Source organism: Bombina bombina, chromosome 5, assembly GCF_027579735.1.
Source record: "Bombina bombina isolate aBomBom1 chromosome 5, aBomBom1.pri, whole genome shotgun sequence".
In the NCBI taxonomy this organism is placed as follows: Eukaryota; Metazoa; Chordata; class Amphibia; order Anura; family Bombinatoridae; genus Bombina; species Bombina bombina.
Window position 1 is genome coordinate 755,858,288 of NC_069503.1, and position 6,721 is coordinate 755,865,008.

A 6,721-nucleotide genomic window follows, 5' to 3' on the forward strand; every position below is an offset into this window, starting at 1 on the left:
AGGCGAAGGGAGGGGGAGAAAAGGGGAGGGGGGGAGGGGAAAAGGAGGAGGAGGGGAGGGGGAGGGGGGGGAGGGGAGGAGGGGGGAGGGGAGAGAGGGAGGGGGGTGGGAAGGGGGAGGGAGGGGGGGGAAGAGGGGGAAGAAGGGGGAAGAGGGAAAGTGTGGGGGGGGGGGCACCAAGGAGGAAATAATACACTTTATAAAACAATTATGAGAACAGCAAATGGAAACATTAAATTCAATCAAAATACGTAACATAATACAACCGTAATAACATGTAAAAACATATAGAGGCACTTATAAAGGTGCTAAACGTATCCTCGGGGGGGTGTACGGTGGGTATGAAGATAACCTGTAAGTAGAGGGTGGGGGCCCTAGTGTGGACCGTATCTTAAAGCTAGATTACTAATACAAGTATCAGGTTAAGAATATGGTATTAGATGATTTATGGAATGTTTCACTATCAGTTCACCCAGGCCCCTAGAAAAGCCATTATACAAAGGGCATTATCTGAGGATTATCAAAAAAGGATACAAAGTTCAGAATGCTAGGATGTAGGTTCTGTTCTCCAACAGAAAGAGTGAGAAGGAGAAGTGTCCATCATGAGAGCGACAGTTCCTTAGGCAGATGAGTGTACGGCATCGGTGCTTGAGAGGTGCTGTGAAGCATCATCCTCAATGGAGAGGCTTGAAAAAAAGTCCTGAGGGTCAGAGCCTGGGCGAAAAGTTGCTGATTTATTGCGCCAAGTAGCCGTCAGCGCTACAGGGAAGCCCCATCTGTAGGGAATTTTGTGTGCTTTCAGTCTATCTGTGATATGTGAGAGGTCTCTCCTTTTTTGAAGGGTGACCGGGGACAGGTCTGAGAAGATTTGTAGTGGTTCTCCAGCATATTGCACAGGTTGTTTGGTACGGGCCCATTTGAGAATTTCCTCCTTGTCCTTAAAATTCAAAAAACGGACGATGATGTCCCTGGGGGGCGATTTAGGGGGTGGCTTGGCTCGCAGTGCACGGTGTGCACGCTCCAGGGGGACATCAGGAGCTGAAGGAGTGTCTTTTAATGTACGAAACAGGCTTTGCAGGTAGCCTTCAATTGCTGGAGGGAAAATGGTTTCAGAGACCCCCCTGATCCTTAAATTGTTGCGGCGACCTCTATTGTCGAGGTCTTCAACTTTGTCTGATAACGTTAGTATGGCCTCTGACTGCTGTTGTACAGTGTGCTGCAAATGCAGGATAGAAGTGGTTGCTTCAGCATGTTTTGTCTCTGAGTGTGTGACCCTGCTGTCTAGGGAATTAATGTCTTTTTTCAGTTCGTTAAAGAGGTTTCTCATTTCTCTCACAGCATTTTTAATGTCCTCTTTAGATGAGAGAAGTTGCAGGTCTTCTTTAGTTATGGGTTGCATGGTTGGGAGATCAGGGGCCTGCAGGTTTGGTGGTGTGATGCATAGATCTTGTTCAGTGCTACTAGATGAATCAGAGCAGTGAGTGTCAATATGTTTCAGGTAGCTGGTAAGGGTGCGTGCTGGAGTGACTTTGTCTGTTTTATTCTGACGTTTGCCTGGTATCACTACTTGGCCTGAGTGCTTTATTAAAGAGGCATGTGCAGGCCGCAGTTTTGAAGAAGGCCCACGTGGCTGTTTAGGCCCTTAGAAAGTTCACGGTAGCCCCGAAGGGTATAGTGGGGGCAGGGCAAAACTTAATCAGGTGGGCAGGAGAGAGTTTGCCTGATGGCCTTAAGATCCGATTAGAGGAGTTAGAGAGGTGCCAAGCATAAGGTTCCTCAGGGTCTCTTGAAAAAATGACGCACACCAGTTCTGGGAGGTAATGCAGGCCAGGTATAAGAATGTGGAGTGCGGGGTTTTGTTGGGGCATGGGCCCCTCCACAGGGCAGATTAAGGTCTCAGGATAGTAGGACCCCGGCAATAGACAGAGGGGCTCGGAGGGCCTTTTGTTTTGTATGTTTTTCTGTTTTTTTTTTTAGTATTGGACGGGTTGCCACTCACCGGGTTCAGCAGGGGGTCCTCCCAGCAGGAGTCTCAGCGTAAGGAGTGAACCGGAGGTCTTGCGGTCCACACGCAAACGCCTCCGGTGCTGGTGCAGGGGTTCCGATGATCAAGAGTCAGGGCTTAGTAAGCATCAAGGCGTAAATGACGTGCGATGCAGGCTCTGGGCCTCCGGTGATGGCGCAGGCTTAGTCACTCGTTCCAAGCAGAAAGTTCCGGAGCGGTCAGAGCCAAACTTCTTACCCCCAAAATTCTGACTGGGTGATGAGGGTAGTGCTCCCACACAAGAAGGGATGATTTAGAGAGGAAAAGTGCCTAAAATTAAAACATATGCTGCTTGGGGATTTAGGAGCTGATTCAAAACCCAGCCATCCGCCTGCGTGGCTAAGCTCCGCCCCCTCAAAAATACATTTTATTATTATTATCTGTAAAGCGCCAACAAATTCTGCAGCGCTATAAACAAGATAACATTTATAAGGATCAAATGGGTAGAGGGCCCTGCCGAGAGTTGCACTGTTGTAGTTGACTTTTATGAAGATGATCTACAAACAGCTGGGCTCATAGGCTTACATGCTAAGAGGTTCAAGGGGATAGCAATGGAATTAGGAAGGTTAGTGTAGGTTGTATGCATCCCTGAATAGTACAGTCTTTAGGGGGGGGTGCTTGAGGCTTTCAAAACTAGGAGAGAGTCTTGTGGCGCGAGGCAGGGAGTTCCATAAGATGGGAGACACAGTCTTGAGAAGTCTTGTAAATGGGAATGTGAGGAGGGAACGAGTGGAGGAGAATAGGAGATCGTGAGCAGAGCGAATGGAACAGGAGGGAGAGTATCTGGAGATAAGGTCTGAGATGTAGGGGGGAGCAGTGCAGTTGAGGGTTTTGTATTTTAGAGTGAGAATTTTGTGAATAATCCTGGATGCAAGAGAAAGCCAGTGAAGGGATTGGCAGAGAGGTACAGCAGATGAAGAGCGACGTGTAAGGAAGATGAGCCTGGCAGAGGCATTCTTTATGGATTGTAAAGGAGCTAGGCGGCAGCTAGGGAGACCAGAGAGGATGGAGTTGTAGTAGTCGTGACGGGAAAAGATGAGAGGGTGAATTAAAATCTTAGTTGTGTCTTGTGTAAGGAAATGTCTAATTTTAGAGATGGTTTTTAAGGTGGAAGCGGTAGGCTTTAGCCAAGGACTGAATGTGAGGTGTGAAAGAAAGATCTGAGTCAAGTATGACCCCAAGACATCGGGCATGTGGGGTAGGGGTAATGATGGAGTTATCGACAGTTACAGAGAAATGGGGGGTGGAGATTTTGGAAGAAGGGGAAAATAAGGAGCTCGGTTTTGGAGAGTTTTAGCTTGAGGTAGTGAGAGGACATCCAAGTTGAGATATGCGAAAGACAGTTAGTGACACGGGTTAGCAAGGAAGGAAGGTCTGGTGCAGAGAGGTAGATTTGGGTGTTGTCGGCATACAAATGATATTGAAACCCGTGGGACTTGATTAAGGAACCTAATGATGACGTGTAGATTGAGAAGAGAAGGGGGCAGAACCTTGCGGTACCCCAACAGAAAGTGTTAACGGGGCAGAGGATGCCCCACAGAAGGCTACACTAAAGGTACGGTTAGACAGATAGGAAGAGAACCACAAGAGAGCTGTGTCGGAAATGCCGAAGGATTTGTCAGGATGCCAGGAATCAGACTGAGACGAGAAGTGCAAAAATAATCACACCTTTATTAATAGCAAAAAATAATAAAAAGTCAACAAGTCAAATAACAAGCCAGGAATCAAAACCAGAGCTGGTAGTCAGACTAGCCGAGTCAGGAGCCAAAGCGAATAGTCAGACGAGCCGAGTCAGGAGCCAAAAGCAAGTAGTCAGACGATCTGGAATCAGGAACAAGGAGAACAACAGAGTCAGGGACAAGCTAGAGATCAGGAAACAAGAGGGACGTCAGACAGCCAGGTAATACACAGGCACTCTCACAAACAGGTCTGAGACAACACAAAGGCAAAGCATACTGAACAAAAGCCTTTTAAATAATAAGTGATGACATCACAATTCTGAGACTGCATCCTGTCTCACAGGGATGATGTACACCAGTCTGGCCGTAAAAGGAAGTGCAGGAAATTAGCAGCATCACACAGTATGCACCAGAGTCAGCAAGAGAGGTGAGTAAAATGGCTGCCAGCAGCACATTGCAAACAAAACAGAGAAAAAACCCTGACAGGATTGGAGGGTTTGGAGCATAAGAGGGTGGTCGACAGTATCAAAGGCTGCAGACAGATCAAGGAGGATAAGCAGAGAGGAGTGGCCATTGGATTTTGATGTAAGTAGGTCATTAGTAACCTTAACAATTGCTGTCTCTGTGGAGTGATGGGGGTGAAATACAGATTTCAGTGGGTCAAGGAGGGAGTTTAATGTAAGTAAATGGGATAGACGTGCATATACTAGCTTTTCAAGAAGCTTTGAGGCAAGAGGGAGTAGGTAAATAGTGCAGTAGTTGGATGGGGAGGTTGGATTGAGAGAAGGTTTTTTGAGGATAAGTGTGACCAGTGCATGTTTAAGAGATGTGGGAAATATATCAGTGTTGAGGGAGAGGTTGAAGATGTGAGTGAGTATAGGGTTGAGGGTAGAAGAGAGGGAGGGAAGTAGCTGTGAGGAGATGGGGTAGAGGGGACAGGTAGTGAGATGAGAGGACAGTATAAGGGCAGAAACTTCTTCCTCTGTAACAGGGGCAAAATATGACTGCAACGTATATAGAGAGGGGAGAGAATAAGCTAATCATGTGTGTTTTGAATGAATAAAATGTGAGCGAAGAGAAGTGCTGTATTTGTTGAAATGTACGAGAGGAAAGTAAAATACCAAGACCACCTCCTTGTCTATTGTCAGACCTAGGAGTGTGACTGAAGTGGAGATCCCCATGTGATAGTGCAACAAAGGAAGCTGTGTCTGAAGGAGAGAGACAGGTTTCTGTAAGAGACAGAAGGTTGAGAGAGTGGTCATGAGGTAGAAGTGAGCTTGTTGCAAACAGAGCGAGTGAAGGGGGTGGTGTCTTTAAATGTAAAAAGAATGAGATTAAGGTTACCAGAGTTTTTTGTTTTTGAAGTCTATTGAAAGGCACACATGGATGTGCAAGGCTAGGAAGTTGTGGGGGACCAGGTGCTAGTATGAGCAATAGTGAGAGTGACATGTGATGAGATGCAGATTTGCAGTAATAAGGCTGTTTATGGGATGAGGTGCAGGGGGGAGAGAGAGTGTTTTGGAATGTGTAAAGTTTATGAGTTCAAAAGTAAGGTGAGCTTAAGAGAGATAGGCTATTGAACAGAGCAGGGGGTGAGGGGGGAGAAGTAATTGAGTAAAGAAGTTTGTTATAGAGGCAAGAGGTAGCAAAAAGGAATATGAAGATATTGAGCATTTTTATAAAGAGGGAACCAATAAAACACAGTATTACAACAGCACTTGCCTAGTGTTTTGTCCCTTTTTCACTCCTTGTTGAATTCTTGTATAACTTTTTTGCCCAGTTCTTAGTGCCTCACTTATAAATGATCACTTAAGCGATGTGAACAGATGATGTTACAATACTGCAATGCTACCCCATAGCAGTGTTAAATTTATAGGACAGAGCGTTCAGCTGATTTCAATAAATTAGTTAATGACATGAACAAAGACGGTCAAAAGGCCAATTGGGAAAATTTGATTCAAGGTGAGATAAGTTAAACAAAAATCAAAGACAATAGAATAGAGGCTGGGGTTATACCAATAGTGAACTTATAAATTTAGAAATGATCACAAGTATTGACAAGGTTTGAACATCACATAGCTAAAGGCAAGGGGGCCGATTTAACATGGCCCGAATGGGGCCAAATAATCGTTTCCGCGCGAGCCTTCAGGCTCGTCGGAAACAAGGGTTAAGAAGCAGCGGTCTTAAGACCGCTGCTCTTTAACTCGTACGCCTCCTCTGAGGCTGCAGACATCAATCCGCCCTATCGTGTACAATCGGGTTGATACCCCTGCTAGCGGCTGCAAATCTTCAGGGGTGGCATTGCACAAGCAGTTCATCGTAACTGCTTGTGTAATGTTAAATTCAGCAGTTGTGCAAATTGTTCAATGTTAAATTCAGCGATGAAGCGAATCATGTCCCCCAGAAATTGATTAATTGGCCCCAAGATATCCGCAAAGTAAATGCATAACATTTCACAGACTACAGACACATACCAAAAGAGAGATTTAGACAGGGTACAATTGCCACAGAAAACAGAGAAATTGGCAGGAGGTGATGCAGGACCCAATTCACATACCTGAAAGCAGAAGAGAAAGAGAGAGTAGGTTAACCTGCTGTAGCGAGCATTAAATTCACAAAGTAAAATATCAAATCATGTATTAATGTGTTTTAAATATAGTACAGGGTGAATTGAATTTGCAAACTGTTTGTTTTTTTGCATTTTTCATACTGTCCCAACTTTTTAGGAATCAGGGTTGTATAATCATGTATATGTATAGGTAAATATAACTATTGTACCAAAATGCCATCAGATATATGTAGAAATATGTATTTATGTAAAGTTTATGTCAGGTTAGCTGACTTGAGAATATGCGATCAGGTTTGCGGGCGAGTAGGGTGTTTTCCACTTTTTTTTCTCTATTGACTTCTATGGGGGAATAAGTTATCGCACATGCGATATTCAAAGTTCGGCTTTTTGTGCTTATCGGGTATCGTGAGCAAAAACTTTTTACTATCA